Source organism: Mesoplodon bidens, assembly GCF_964165515.1.
Source record: "Mesoplodon bidens genome assembly, chromosome: 8".
Classification (NCBI taxonomy): Eukaryota; Metazoa; Chordata; class Mammalia; order Artiodactyla; family Ziphiidae; genus Mesoplodon; species Mesoplodon bidens.
In genome coordinates, this window is record NC_138165.1 from 76,010,123 (window position 1) to 76,027,171 (window position 17,049).

The window sequence follows — 17,049 nt, forward strand, 5'->3', positions numbered from 1 at the left end:
TTTTTGATACTATGTTCGGTTTTTCTTTGCATTTCTTATTCTGATGGAGGTTCCCAGAACACGGTGCTATGTTAGTCACTGCAGAGTATTTCTCTCCTTCCCCCTTTTCTGAGATACTAGAATCATCTGGGTTATCTGATGGCTGGTTCAGGGATGGCTGTTTTATAATTTTGGAGTGAGTGGTTTAAAAGGACAATTTCCCCAGAATTACTCTCAGAGTGCATGTTTGAGTCTAGTATATATTGTACTGTACATTTTCACAGGGTGTTTGCAGCGGCAACTTGTATTCTATGATAGAGATGAGATGTCTGGTTTCTTAAGGCTGGCCTCTGAGCTAATTAGGTGGGACTGTCTTCCAGATGTGTAAGGTAGTTCCAGGCAAGTACTTACTATTTCTAGCTGCTTCTTCATTGGTGCCAGAAGTCACTTTGCTCTCCCCTGAACTCCTTTGGCATTTTATCTGTCCCACGCTGAGTGCTGTCATTACCTTTCACCCCCTGTTGTAGCTTAACTCTGGCTATCTCCCTCTTTATCTCCCTTCTTGCTTTTCACATTTTTTGACTAAGGGTGTTTGCCTAAGAGATGTGGTAGTCACTGGTGTTGGGCAGCAAATATTTCAGCTCTCAGCTTTCTGGGCAGGTGATAGGACTGCACTTTCCAGTGCCTCTGGCTACCTGTCTCCCTTTGGCACAGAAGTAATGCATGTCATTTTCAGGTGGATGCACTTGATAGCCGGTGCTCAACTCCTGCATTTCATCCCTGTTAACTGTAATCATGTGTTGAGATGGTGCCTGACTCCCCTGCTGACATGCAAAGGACATGTAGCTTGAGCGAGAAATATATTTTTGGTGCTTTAAGCAGCTGCATTGTTGGGTGGTTTGTACACAGCATAACATGGCCTGGTTTGACAGGTGCACTAAACCTGTGCTTCCAATACAGTAGCCCTTGAAATATGGCTGGTCCAACTGGAGATGTGCTATAAGTGTAAAACACACACTGGATTTTGAAGACCTGGTGTGCAAAAAAAGTATGTAAAATGTCTCATTAGTAATTTTTTAATGTTGTTTACATGTTGAATAATATTTTGGACATATTGGGTTAAATAAAATATATTATTAAAATAAATTTCACCTGTGTCTTTTTCCTTAAAAAATTATACATGTGGCTTGCATTATCTTTTTGTCAGACAGTGCTGCACTGGACCATAAGCTTATTGAAGACAGGAGCTCTGTCTGTTTTACCCTTACTTTCCCACAACATCTAACCGTGTCTGAGATATGGGATATGGTAGATATACAAGTTTAATAAGTAAACTATTTCCCCATTCATATTTCATTTAACATTAAAAAATAATGCAATCTTCAACATGAATCTTATTTGTATTTTGTGTTTAATAATCCCCTCTTTTTTCCCCTTAGCTAAAGAATAAAATCCTTAATCTCTTTAAACCATCAGAAAATGAAATATGTTTATGTATGTTTATGTTATTTAAAAAAATGTTGCACAATGTAAAAATTCTGGGATTATGATCATTAAATATTTGTCCTGATCAAAGTTTTAGCGAGGTCATCTTTATGTCTAGCATTTTCTTATCTTTGTAAAAATAACCAAGAGGGCTTCCCTGGTGGCACAGTGGTTGAGAGTCCGCCTGCCGATGCAGGGGACACAGGTTCGTGCCCCGGTCCGGAAAGATCCCACATGCCGCAGAGCGGCTGGGCCCGTGAGCCATGGCCGCTGAGCCTGCGGGTCTGGAGCCTGTGCTCCACAACAGGAGAGGCCACGGCAGTGAGAGGCCCGCATACCACACACACACACAAAAAAAAAACAAAAAAACAAAACAAAAAAACCCCCCAAGAAGTCCCTGTTTCTTCAGTCATAATTGTGACCTTTATTTATTTGCCAGTGTCATCCATTTATGTTATTTATTATATAGTCTTGCCCTTTATGTGAGGACTTGTGCTACAAATCAAAAAGAAACAGAAAGGGAGAAAGAGAGCAGTGGTGAGGACCTTCTGCAATGTCAGGTGTGGGGATCACCCCCATGTGAGGAGGCAGGGCTTTCAGTTTCTAGGTGAGTGAGATAGATAGCAAAATAGGCAGTGAAAGGGGCCCCTGAGGTAACAACACATCTTTAAAAAATAAAGGGTGGAGGAAACACCAAGTAACAAAGATGATGGAAAATATTTTAAGCATCTTTAAATATAAATTATAAATTATAATAAATTATAGCTATTGGCATAAAAGTGTATGAACTTGGAGTTATGGAAGGACATATACTATGTTGTTCCATTGGCTAAGGAGTGGGGGGAAGAGGTGGTACAGGGGAAGGGGGGATAGATGGACTATAGAATAAGGATGGACTTATCCACAAACCAACCTATGTATGATTTCATTTGCATAAAATCATATATTATGTGTATGCATAGAAAGACATACAACATGTCGCTTACCAAAATATTAGTGATTATTCTCTCTCTAGATGGTGGCTGGATTTCAGGTGATTTTTACTCTCTTTGTTAAACATTTTGAATTTTTTCCCCAAATTAGCATTTATCATTTGTACAGTCAGTAAATAATTTGAACCAGAATTTTTGCTTTTATGAGTAACATCAGGACAAAGTTTAAGGAACCAACCCAGAGGCTGCCTATATTGTTTGCATTCTGTTGAAATAACTGTCAAATTATTATAAATAAAAAAAAGGAATGAGGGAGGAGGTTGGTGAAGGGGAAATTGGTGAAAGAGATTAAGAGGTACACACCTCCCGTTATATAATAGATAAGTCATGGGGATGTAATGTATACCATAAGGGATATGGCCAATAATATTGTAATAACTTTGTATGGGGAAAATAGTTAGACTAATTGTGGTGATCATCTCATAATATATGCATATGTAAAATCATTTTGTATTACACCTGAAACTAACATAATATTGTATGTCATCTATAGTTCAATAAAGAAAAGAAAAAATTTAGTAAAAAATGTTGTAGACAGAAAAAAAAATTAAAAAGGGTAGCGAATCAGAAATGTACTGAGTGAATGCATTCATTTTGGTAATCAGGGGCTTTTTAAATGAGCACATTTGTAAATGTGGTAGTCTCCTCCCTGAATTATGCTCCAACTGACTTCCTAACTGACAAAGGGATATAGCTGGTTCAGATCATGGAAGCATCTTATCTAAAAGTGAACATTTCTTCAGAAAGAAAGAGAATGTTTTGTAAGATTATAGAGGATTTGGGAATTATGCCATGAGGATACATGCTGAATAATGTCAGTTTTCTAGGCAGGCTGCCAAGTTTTGTCAAAGAGAGGCAAATATGAAGTTTGTTTTGCAATATCTGGAAAACTTGGAACTCTAATTTCTTGGAAAATCTTTCCAAGATAAATTTAGTGTGAAGGCATTCTACTTCAAAATAATTACATGTAGCAAGAGGAAAGGAAAAACAAAGTAGAACAGACGTAAAAAAAAAAAAAAGGAGGTTTTTCTTCCCCCCAAGAGATTGTCACCTTGTTGAATTTAATTACATGTCTGACAACCTCAGAAAGCATCCTCCTAAGGTTAATTTTACTGAAACTCCTGAGCAAGGGCAAAATAAAGAAATTATCCTTCACGATCAGTTCACTTTTTTTCCATCTTCAAAAATGTGCAAAAGAGGGCTTCCCTGGTGGCGCAGTGGTTGAGGGTCCGCCTGCCGATGCAGGGGACGCGGGTTCCTGCCCCGGTCCGGGAAGATCCCACATGCCATGGAGCGGCTGGGCCCGTGAGCCATGGCCGCTGAGCCTGCGCGTCCGGAGCCTGTGCTCCGCAACGGGAGAGGCCACAACGGTGAGAGGTCCGCGTACCGCCAAAAAAAAAAAAAAAAATGTGCAAAAGGTAAGGTGTTACGTATGAAAAGCATTCTGAATTGCTGGGGGATCTTGAGTTATTTAAACTTCCTGGGTTCCATTTTTCTTATTTATTGAACCTGGAGGACTTGGATTATAAAACCTAGTATTGTCTTTTCTGGTTTTATTTCATTTTTATTTATTTGTTTGTTTAATTGAAGTATAGTTGATTTGCAATGTTGTGTTACTTTCAGGTATACAGCAAAGTGATTCATATATATATATATATATATATAACTTTTTCAGTTTCTTTTCCCTCATAGGTTATTAAAAACTATTGAGTATAGTTCTCTGTGCTATGCAGTAGGTCCATGTTGTTTATCTATTTTATATATAATAGTGTGTATCTGTTAATTCCCAACTCCTAACTTATCCCCCCCCCCCACTTTGGTAACCGTGTTTGTTTTCTATGTCTGTGGGTCTATTTCTGTTTTGTACATAAGTTCATTTGTATCATTTTTGTTTTTTAGATTCCACATACAAGAAATATCATGTGATATTTGTCTTTGACTTCCTGGTTTTATTTATTTTTTTAATCTTTTTATTTTTCTGGTTTTATTTTAAAAAGTAAAACAAAATCTATTTTATGATTTGTGACATATTCATATACCATTTGCTATGTATCAGCAAAAATTAAAAAGAAAATCAAGGTCAAATTTTTCTATGGTGTGAAAAGCTTTGTGGGTAACTTTATAGCATTGCCTAGAACTACGACCTTCCTCAAAGTCCCTTCAAGTTGTCAGCACATTTTGAAAGCCTTTGCATGGTTGTCACAAGTGTCATGGTGATTGACAGGAAGAATCCACTGATACTGTTTCTTGTCTGTGTCTACAAGATGGCTGTACAGAGAAGGAGATTCAGCAATATTCCCCATTGCAGGGGCAAAAGTCCCTTGCCCTCAAGTCTTCTTGGAGCCCCCCTGCTGTTGGTGACTCTGTCTGCCTGGGGTGGGGTGGGGGATGCTGCTCAGGTTCTTCAAGAAACACAGTCTGGGTCTTTGTCAAGAGAGTCCTAGCTGCTCTGAGAGGCTCTTAGCCAGAACAGTGCATGCAGGTATGAATTATGAAGCTATACCAGGCTACAAATGCATTTTGCTCTGAGACTTTTACTTTCATCCCTTCTCGTCAACTTGCAAGCTGATGGGAGCCAATCCAGCATATTTTTGAGCAACTTTTGAGTTGAAGGTGAGTTCTAGGTGACTTTGAAATTGCATTGTCCCAAGTTAGGATGTTATTTTAAGGAAAATTGTGCACGGTTTATTAATTAATTCTATATTTATTGAGTGGCTACTACATGCCATCTCAGTGACAACAAATATGAAAAAATAAAACAGTATAATTCAATAGAGAAAGACTAGAAGGAGATACCAATTAAGATTGGGAAAGCCTCATTGAGGAGTTAATATTTCCTCCTCGATGAAAAGGAGGAGCCAGCCATGAAAAGGTCTGGTGTTGGGATATTCCAGGCAGAGGAACTAGCAAAGGGAAGGTGAGGATGAGCTCCACATGTTCAAAGAACAGAAGGAAGGCCAGTGTGGCCAGAGCACAGTGTGTGCGGGGGAGAATGACAGGAGTTGAAGTCAGGGAAGTGGGTAGGCATGAAGTCAGGTGTACCTTGTAGGGAAAAGTTTGGATTTCATTGTAAGAGCAATGAATCATTGGAGAGTGTAAGCAAGAGAATGATACCATCTGATTTGTGCTTTTTATGGTTCCTCTGGCTGTTTGGTGGAGAATGGACAGTGGAAGAGTAGGGAGAGTGGTTAGTGAGTTAGTAATCCAGTAATCCAGATGAGATGTGATGGTGACTCAGGCAAGATTAGTGGCAATTGAGAAAGAGAGAAGTGTTGTGGCTTTGGGACATATTTTAAGGGGCAGCCCACAGAGCTAGTTAGTGGATGCTTGTAGGGCAATAAGAAAAAGTGTAAATCAAGCAGGATTCCTGTGTTTTGGGCTTGAATAACTAGGTAGATGGTGGTGCCATTTACTGAGGAGGGGGTGGTCTGGGGAGGGACTGGTTGGGAAGCATACCAAGAGTTCTGCTTTCACCATGCTAAGCTGGGGCTGCCTATTAGCTATTGAAGGCGAGATGTTAGAGAGGTCTCTTGGACCTCAATGGAAAGGTCTGGACAGGAGGTTTAAATTTGGAAATCATTGCCCTGGACCTAGTATGAATTGTGAAAAGCTAAATAAAATTGTAAACCAGTCCCATTGTGTCTGTAAACCAGACACAATCTTGAGTGTGTCCTACTTTCAAAAAAAAATCTTTATGAAATGATATGGTAATTATTACTCATTACTTAGGCTTTTTGTAGGAGTTGATTATCAGGTAATTAGAGTAACCACTTTTATCTGATAATTAGAGTTAATTTACAAGTGCCGTAATAGGCTGACTCACTGAATAAACAAAAGATAAATTTTTTTGCACAAAGTGTGCCTCTGCAACTATGTGTGTGAAGTTCCTCTTCAGGTCTTTTTAGGCTCTGCTGCTGAATTATTGAGAGTTTAATTCAGAATTTTCATTCATTTCCATTGCTAAACCAATAACTTTTACCTCCAATGGTACTGTGTACTTTGGGAGGAATGCTGTTGGGGGAGATGCTTATGCCTTTCTCACCCTGAGATGTCCCTTCAGAAGATGTTTGCACTGGCAGGCCTAGCAGCTTGGAAGCTAGCTGTAGTCATAGAGGAACGCTTCACCTGAGCAAGTGACCACTAAATGTTACATACATTATCTTGAAATTTTATTCAAACCTCTGCAAAGTCCTCAATTTAATTTCCATTTTAACGAAGAGGAAACAGAAGCTTGAGGTCACACGGCTAGTAAATAGCGGAGTCAGGACTCAGACCTAGGTCTGCCTAGTTCCAAATTTATTTATGATTTTTATTTTGCAAGGCTGTTAAACTACCAAAATTCCCCTTAGTTTATTCTCCCTGTTCTGTTTTTCCCTATCAACCCTTATGCTAGCCAAATACCCAATTAGAGGCCACCACATTTCTCTCTTTAAAAATGCTCTCCCCAAGTACACATGCCCACCTCTGATGCTTCTGCTTTCTGTCCATAGATTTCAGCCCCAGCCCCCATGCCATAACTGCCTTCCCCTCTCTTGCCCTTCTGCTACACTCTAGTATTCTACTAGTTGAACAAACCTCACATTCTTAACCTTTCCCTTCGACATTTCCCTACAGTCTTGCCAAAACTCAGTCTTGGCTTTATTCTAAGTTATAAGTTCCTGAGCCAAATTCATCACTAGTGGTCACTTCTACTTTCTCTGACACTCAGAGTGAGGAGTAGGGGTCAGCAAATTTCCTGCTTCCCACTGTCACGACCAGACTATTGTTTGTTCACTGTCTCTCAAGAACTTGTGTTTTGAGCACCACTCTATCCTAGTATACCACACTTCTTCCATTTTATATTCAACTCACACCTTGTGCTTGCATCTTACACCATTAAGAGTCTGCTTTTGCTCACCTCCTCTCTTCCCTCTGTCATCTTGAGGAACCTGAGCACTTATCTGCTATTCCAATCCCTGTCCTCAGAGAGCTTCAGTTTCTGAACCTTAAGCAAGTTTATTTCTATGACACTCTTGCTCCTCGTAGGCACAGACACACTCCTCGTGTGAAATGATCTTCTCAGGCCATGTTGGTTATGGTTCTACCTCTTCTCAATCTTTTCTCCTGTTGAATCTTGGCTTTATTCTCACTGAAACAGCTCCTTGCTCCATCTATTGCCTTGACGTGTCACATTGGCCTTATCTGCCTTCCCTATCCGTAAGGACCTTTTGGCCTGCCATTTAAATTTTTGGCCTTCAGGCTCTGGTCCCCATGTCCTGTTTTATTTGCTTTGCAAATCTCCAATTCTGAGTAGACTCTACCCTCTGATTTCTCTACTCCCTTCTTTCACATTACTGAGTTTTAAAAAAACCAAAAAAGTCAAAAACCCTATTTTTTTTACAATAAGGAAAATTTATTATAACATTTTAACATGTAGTCCCAAATCCCATGGTTAGTTAAATCAGTGACTCAATAGCATCATCAAAGACCTGAGATCTTTCCATCCTTCCTCCACCCTATTGCTCCTGTTAGGTCAACTTCAGTATGACTAATTGTCTTCCTGATTGCAGGACAGCTGCTGCAGTTCCAGGGGCCATACAGAGATAAGACTCAGCAGAAAAACTGGTCTGATTGATCTTACCACAAGTATCAACCCCTCAGTTAGACCTTCTCTGGCTCCATTGCAATCTCATTGCTAATTAGCTCCCAGTTGATTTCCCTACTGGGACTAATCTGAGTCTTTTCCAATCCCAATCTTGTTAAGCCCCACCTACTTTCTTTTTTTTTTTTGCCTCAAAATTTTCTCCCATATCTGTTCCTATTGCCCCTCCCCTATTGTCCTACCCATTCACTCCATTTTACCTGCCCTGACAAGTGACTCTTCCTGAAGCATGGTGTTAAGCATGCCACATTTTGTTCAACCCACCTACAGTGGGTCCTTCAAGTTCAGACTCCTTCCTGTGGCATTCGAGGTCCATCATGACCTGGCTCCATCCTACATTTTCAATCTTAATTTCCATTATTCCTGTTCATGTATCCAATGAGCCAATCAAACTGGAGATTGGCCATTCCTTCAGTGCCACCCGGATTTTCCCACTTCTGTCATTGTTCCCTTTTACTGAAGAGGACTTCCCTTCAGCTTCACAAATGAAATTACTACACACTTTTGAGTGTAACTCCAGTGTCGCTTATTGTAAAAGCTTTTCTGATCTCTCTCATTCCTAGGGGGAAATGGTAGTTTTTCTGAATTTTGAAGTCAATTGTCTTAGGTCATTTTTAATTTTGTATGATTATTTTTGTATACCTCCACTATCGATTGTTCTTTAGCCCCAGTTTTCAATATTTCCCACTAATAAGCAATTTTTCAAGTGCTTGGTGTTTGGTCATTTTAGTTGTTGTTTAGACTTTGTTTCTGGCCTCTGATCCTTCTTAAGCTAAAAGTATCTGTTATGTGCTTAGAGGACATCCGGCTTTGAGGTCCTTTGGGATTGCACATAATTTTGCCTGGAAAAATCACAAATGCTGTAGTGAAAATTGTTCCCCTGGGTATTTAGTTCTATGGATAGGAGGTTTTTTGTGTCTCTTCAGTTTTAATATAGTGTTTTAGTTAAGAAATAGAAAAAAAGATTTAAACAATTATCACCAAGTTAATATTGAGGTACCATTTTATCTGACGTCCCCCAACTCGATTGATTCTACCTTTTTTTAAAACATCTTTATTGGAGTATAATTGCTTGACAATGTTGTGTTAGTTTCTGCTGTATAACAAAGTGAATCAGCTATATGCATACATATATCCCCATATCCCCTCCCTCTTGCGCCTCCCTCCCTATCCCACCCCTCTAGGTGGTCACAAAGCACCCAGCTGATCTCCCTGTGCTATGCGGCTGCTTCCCACTAGCTATCTATTTTGCATTTGGTAGCATGTATATGTCAATGCTACTCTCTCACTTTGTCCCAGCTTACCCTTCCCCCTCTAGGTGTCCTCAAGTTCATTCTCTACATCTGAGTCTTTATTCCTGTCCTGCCCCTAGGTTCATCAGAACCATTTTTTTTTTACATTCCACATATATGTGTTAGCATAAATATTTGTTTTTCTCTTTCTGACTTACTTCACTCTGTATGACAGACTCTAGGTCCATCCACTTCACTACAAATAACTCAATTTCGTTTCCTTTTAATATTCCATTGTATATATGTGCCACATCTTCTTTATTCATTCATCTTTCGATGGACACTTAGGTTGCTTCCATGTCCTGGCTATTGTAAATAGTGCTGCAATGAACATTGTAGTACAAGTCTCTTTTTGAATTATGTTTTTTCTCAGGGTATATGCCCAGTAGTGGTATTGCTGACTCATATGGTAGTTCTATTTTTAGTTTCTTAAGGAACCTCCATACTGTTCTCCATAGTGGCTGTATCAATTTACATTCCCACCAACAGTGCAAGAGGGTTCCCTTTTCTCCACACCCCCTCCAGCATTTACTGTTTGTAGATTTTTTGATGATGGCCATTCTGACTGTTGTGTGGTGATGCCTCGTAGTTTTGATTTACATTTCTCTAATGATTAGTGATGTTGAGCATTCTTTCATGTGTTTGTTGGCAATCTGTATATCTTCTTCGGATAAATGTCTATTTAGGTCTTCCACTCATTTTTGGATTGGGTTGTTTGTTTTTTTGATATTGAGCTGCATGAGCTGCTTGTATATTTTGGAGATTAATCCTTTGTCAGTTGCTTCATTTGCAAATATTTACTCCCATTTTGAGGGTTGTCTTTTTGTCTTGTTTATGGTTTCCTTTACTGTGCAAAAGCTTTTAAGTTTCATTAGGTCCCATCTGTTTATTTTTGTTTTTATTTCCATTTCTCTTGGAGGTGGGTCAAAAAGGATCTTGCTGTAATTTATGTCATAGAGTGTTCTGCCTATGTTTTCCTCTCAGAGTTTGATAGTGTCTGGCCTTACATTTAGGTCTTTAATCCATTTTGAGTTTATTTTTGTGTATGGTGTTAGGAAGTGTTCTAATTTCATTCTTTTAAAGGTCACTGTCCAGTTTTCCCAGCACCACTTACTGAAGAGCCTGTCTTTCCTCCATTGTATATTCTTGCCTCCAAAGGTAGAATCAATCGAGTTGGGTGATATCAGATAAAATGGTACCTCAATGTTAACTTGGTAATACTTGTTTAAATCTTTTTTGCTATTTCTTAACTAAAACACTATATTAAAACTGAAAAGACACAAACAACCTCTACCTTTAAAATAAATGTGATATCTATCTCCTTCTCTCCATTCCCACTGCTGGTGCCTCATTTCGGACCCTCACCACCTCTGTCTGCCACCAGTTTCTTCCCACTGCTATCTGTCTCCAGCAGACTTGTCTCCACTGAAAATAAAGTGGTGATGCCACTCCTCTGCTTATACACATTTTTTGATTCTCTGTTCCTTCTAGAAGTTAAATTCACCTGTGGTACCTGAAGTTCCCTTTAGATTCCCAGTTGCCTTCCAGTTTCATCTCTAGCCAGATACTCAGCTGTCTCTCCTGTCCCAGCTATGCTGAGAGTTTCACTACTCCAAGAAAAGCCCATGATCTTCTGAGGCCTGAAATATTCTCCTTATTTCTTACCCTGGCCAATTCCCATTGATCATTTAAAACCAGCTCAAATATTGCCTTGTCTGTGAGACCTTTCCTGACATCCTCAGAAGTGGCTTCTTTTCTGTTTTCCTATACCATTCATTCATTCATTCACATATTGAAGTTCAGATGGTGAAAAATGCTGGGATACAATGATATGTAAGTCCTTCCGTATGGACTGTAAGAGGCTGTGCAGAGAAATGTACAAGAAAATGACAATACAGAGGGAATGGAAGGGATCAAATTGGAGAGATCTCAATGCACTAGAAAGAAATACTAAGACTTAGTGACTGATTAGATGTGGTGAAATGCACAAAGTGGAAGAGAATAGAATAACCCCCAGATTTCTGCCTTGAGTGATACAAGAGGTATGTGAACATCCATGGAGATAGAAATAAAAGGAAAAAGCAGATCAGATGGGAAGTATGAGTTCAGTTTTGAGGTACCTCTAGGATATGAGTGGATATGTCTAGCACACAATAGGATATATGGGTCAAGAGCTTAGATGAAATATATTTTGGGGAGATTCCAACAAGTAAATGGTAATTGATGTCTGGGAGACTTCTGAACATACCAGGTACTTGATTTATACCTTTCTTTTGTTTCCATACCATATTGTAACATGATGTGCCTTGTTTCCCGCATAAGGACACAGACTCACTTATTAATTTACCTTGTTTCCTGTCACACTGCTTTGTGCATAAAAATTTCATTTCAAATGAGAGAATGAATATATGAGTTCACTCAGCTGTGCCTTAATGATGAGTGAGAGAAGAATGTAATAATTTATTTAATAAAAAATTTATTGAGCACCTTCTATGTACTGGGCAGTGTCCTAGACACTGGAAAAATAGCAGGGAAAATGACAGTGAGGGGGTAATAAGAGATAATATCTGAGGACTTCCCTGGTGACGCAGTGGTTAAGAATCCATCTGCCAATGCAGGGGACACGGGTTTGAGCCCTGGTCCGGGAAGATCCCACATGCCACTGAGCAACTAAGCCCCTGCGGCACAACTACTGAGCCTGTGCTCTAGAGCCCGCTCGCTACAACTATAGAAAGCTGGAGCGCAGCAACGAAGATCCAATGCAGACAAATATAAAAATAAAATAAAATAAGTAAATTAAAAAAAGAAATAATGTTTGATAATAGCTAATACTATGGAGATTTAATTATGTGTCAGGCCTTATTTCAGTATTTAATATGGATTTAAAATGTTAATCCTCATAAAATCCTATAAGATAGGTGGTATTAAATTCTATGAGGGAAATTAAACAGGGTAATATGGTGGCAAGTGACTCAATTGGTGGGTTGGTACTTTGGTTAGAATGGTCAGAGAAGGCCTCTGAGGTTCTATTTGAGCTGAACTGTGAAGGAGCTAGCCATCAGGGGATCTGGAGGAGGGATGTTCTAGTTTAAGCAAATTAAACATTTTCTTTTAATGCTAAAAGAAAAAAGACTTTTCTTAAGCATTGAAGTTGCATTTGCTAGCCTTCAAATACACTACACCTCGATCCAACCACAGTTAATCAAACCAGCAGTAGTTCTTCTTGTACAGTGTAAAGGTAGGGCAAAGGACCTTTCAATGTACATTAAGACACCCACTTAGCTCCTCTGGATGGGGATTAGGGAATTACACTATGTGTAATGAAGATTATCAGGGAAGTTATATGAAAACAAATGTAAAGAAATGATTCTGATTTTAAAGTAGACTAGGTTTGGAAACACTCTTGAGAAGAGCAAAATCATAGAGGTATGCCTGCTTTGCCTGCTTACCTGCTCAGACTAAATTATTAATGAGAAAGTTCTCAAGAACAAGCAATTATAAGTCATCCCTTTTTAATTCATTTTTGCCCTCTTCTGCATAGGTATTTTGCAAATAAATCATATTGACACATAGCTGTTACTCTGTCAATCACTTAGGGCAACGATGAAAACGAGTAGCTGGAATTGTACCTTTATTTCCCTTCCTATTCTCAGATGGAGTTTTTGATGAGACTGTGATGGCTAAACGGAGACTGGAAGTTCATTAAAGGCCTGATATGTCTGTTCTTAAAAGGAGCCTCCACTTTCAACGATGAGTTTATCTATAATAATCAATAAAAGAAATCCTTGTAGAAAGGCCTCTCAAACTAAGGGCATGATGAAAAATTAGTACTATACTGCAGGAAAGAAGCTGAATAGGGATCTTCTGATTCAGTTTCCCTAGTTTACAAATGAAGAAAGGCCAAGTGTCTTTCCAAAGTCACGGCCTTGAAGTGATGATATTCTGGGTAGCATTTCTTGGTAGACTAGTGTGTTTGCCTAGAACTTTGCATTTATAATCTTATCGATAGGTTTTGATCACTTTAAATTGAAAAGGATAGAATTACGGTTAGTTGTTGTTTTTGCCATTATTGCTAGACCCTGTTCTAGACACTGAAGATAGAAAGAGGATGAAAAGACACTATTTCAAAGGGATCAAAGGCTGGTGAGAGGCCTGGAGGGATGTGGTTAGAATTACCATCGCCCTCTGAAAATAGAATTTTGGCTATTTTGTATGTTGCATTTAAAGCCATCTGCCAGCTTACACTCCAGGTCTGGGTATCTAAGTAATACACAGATCTACAAATGAACAAAAGATTACAGAAGGATGAATAAAGTGTAATATTTTCATCATGACATACCATTAAATCCCAGCATCTTCTAGTTAAAAAGTTAAACTATGCTTCCCAGGTTTTTGATTTTATTTTATCAGTTGCATCTTTCATATCCCTTCAAGGGAAGCATAACTGGAACACAACTACTAGTTGTATTTATGTTAAACTTCAACTAGTTGGTTATCAAGGCACAAATCTTGCTTTGCTGAAGAACTTTTTAGACTTGTTTTTATTAATGTAGTGATTAAGCAGATCTGTGGAAAATGGGTACTTTGCAATTTCTTGAAAATATAAACATGTTTTAATAGTTTGTTTCAACATGTTTTACTTTCTATGTGTCAGTAGTTAAAGGCATATTACTGATTTGAAGACAAAGAAACTCTTAAATTACTTCATTAATTTTACATTTACCCCTTATGGTAATTTGTAGTTAGAAAAATTTGGTTATCTTGAAAACATTTGAAACTAATTGTTCTTAGCAACTAAAGTGGTAATGTTCAAATGTATTACAAAACCTTCAACAGTGACTGGCTCTGATTTTCAAGGAAGTTAAGCTACATTACTTCCTTAGAAATCAGAGCCAGTAGGTTGGAATTTATAAATGAACTAAGATCCATTGACAACATTTTCACTATTAAGAAAATACATTAAAAAACCCATTTAAATATGGTTTATTTACCAGATCCTCAATAGAAAGAATATCTTGTTCATGATTTCTTCCTGCTAAATATTTGAATTTTTTAATAACGGAGTTTTTTCCTTTTAATGATTGTCTCCTGAGTGGTCCATAACATCGACTTCGTTAGGTTTGCAAGATAGATTTCTATTTCAAATTTAAGCACAAAGGAAGGCAAAACATGTTTCTGATGACATTGTTTGTAGGGAGAGAATAGGAAGTCCCAGTGAAAATTCTAGAAAAATGGTTTTTCTTATCTAGAAAAGTCTACTGCATTAGAAATGGGCCTGTGATTAGTTCACTGGCTTCTTCTACAAAAGGGTTTATAAGTAAAATTTTATAGGCTCAATCGAAAACAAAAGGATAGTGAATGGAATTTAGTCTTACTCTTCCTGTTGCATGATTCATTCCAGCTAATTTTTTTTAATAATCACTTTCATTATGAACATTCTTTAATGAAAGTTTAATGAGTATCCATATCTCAGATTAGCTCAGGAATTTTTGGAGGCGTTCAGAAATCCCTGAATATACCACATGGGCAGCTGAATGCTTTGGTGGAAGGGCAAGTTAGGGTCAGAGAAACCTAGGAGGAAATCCTGGCTGTCATCCACTAGCTGTGTAACCGAGCTGGTTTATTAAGCTTGCTACGTCTCAGTTTCCTCACTTGTAAAACGGGGAGCAAAATAACCACTGCATAGGGTTACCTTGAGGAGAAAGCAAACTCCATTGTATAGAGCATGCTGCAGTGTTTTGTTAGTTTTACTTGGCATCCTTTTTCATGAAAATAATTCTTCAAAAGTTCAATATCATCTGATATTGACTATAGCTCACAGAATGAAGTGAATAAATAGTCCAAAGCCGGGGTTGGGAAGCTGTGGCCTCCCGCCTTTTTGGTAAATCACAGTTTCATTGCAGCAGAGTGTGCTCAGTCATTTAGGTGTAGTCTATGGCTGCTTTCCCACCACCATAGCAACACGTTGTGACAGAGAGCTTGTGGCCCATAAAGCCTGCAATATTTACTGTCTGACCTTTTACAGAAAGTTTGCCAACCCCTGATTGCTTAATTGATATTATGGAGTGTAATGGTTTGTACAAATGGGAGGACCCACGTTAAGTGAGGTGCCATGGGAGGGAACCACAGGATTACTTAGCTATTCTCGGGGTTAACCAGAAAAGTCTAAGCATTCTCTGTGATTAGTGGTGGGGTCCCCGGAACAGATGAGAATAACAAATCTAAGACCTACAGAAGGGGACTTGGATAGGACTGAAACTCTTGTGGTTCAGTTTGAGAGCAGGGACTGATATCAGATTCTACTGTATGGCATCCTTTATCAGCCTATGGCTAAGGAAATTGTTCAGAGCTCTCAACACAGTGTGGATTCTGTCATTATAAACAGGTCCTGTGTATCATTATAAATCCCGAGTTACAAGATTACCACCAGTCTATCTATCTAGAGACCCTGAACTGAGTAGATTTTGCCTTGTTATTGGAGTGGATGATTCAGGGGCCAGAATAGATTAAACTCTGTGTGTGCTACAAATTACCTGAAGGTTCGACACCATGTTTAACTTAATACTTTAAAAAATATTTATTTATTTTGGCTGCACTGGGTCTTAGTTGAGGCATGTGGATTTAATAATTTTGATAGATTTAACATCAGAACAATTGTTGGCCTCTGAGAAGTCTCTTTCCTTTTTTACCGTAAGTGATATTCAGCTAATCTCAAAGTCTGTTTTTTCTCCTGAATTGATCTTTGGGGAGTTAGACAATACAATAATCATTCCGGAGAGCTGTTTAGTGCTTTCGAGTTTACAAAGTGCTTCCATTTACACAATTTCACTCAAAGATCAGCATCACCCTACAAGTTAGAACAATTGAAGTTATCCCTATTTTACTGATGATGAAAACTTCAGTTTCCAAAAAGGTAAGCCGCATGCCTAAAGCCATACAGCTCTAGAGAATGAAACAGAGACTTGGATTGGTTTTCTGACTTCATATCCTGTGTTTTCTCTGCCATGTCATTTTGTCTGATGTTCCCTTTCAGCCAAGTTTCTTGAAACTGGCTGAAATGGGTAAAATATAAAATCTCATTAGTTTATAGAATAATCATACAGAGGGGAACACACAGAGAATTTTATATAAGAAAGTAAGAAAGGAAGATCATTTAAACCTGAGGTTGCAAACTGTTCAGCCATAGGTCTCATCTGGCCTGCAGCTGTGTTTGGCTGAGCCTACACAGTATCAGATATACACAGTTTTATTTTAAAAAGACAGGGAATTAGTTGTCAGTTAATATCACAGATAAGTCCTGACTTCCAGCTTCTTTAGACGAGTCAGAAGATCTGGCCATATTGCTCCCACATTCCGACATGGCAATAGGCTAGATTTAAACACTTGTGTCCTTTGGAGCAGGATTTGCTCTCCACTTTCCATCGGTCTCTACCACTCCCTGTTGTCCTCCTGGCCAAACCCACTCCAATCGTCTCTAGTAGCTGTCTGGCTCCTCTAGGCATTTGAGTTTGTGAGCCCTGATCTGGACTAGAATACTCACTTTGTGAATGAGGAAATGAGATGTGAAGTAGCAAGGTAATTTGGCAACATGAAGATTAGAACTTGTTTTCCTTAGACAGAGTCCTTTCTTGAGCTCTGGCACCATGTTTATATTATTCTT

At 38.7% G+C, this 17,049-nt stretch overlaps 1 protein-coding gene across 2 annotated transcripts in view; it reads left to right on the top strand.

Moving 5' to 3' along the window:
- The window catches only part of PLCL1 (phospholipase C like 1 (inactive)), a gene marked incomplete at its 5' end in the record, with an annotated part of 352,878 nt that overhangs the window by 173,630 nt on the left and 162,199 nt on the right, over positions 1-17,049 (top strand). The window lies entirely within an intron of this gene.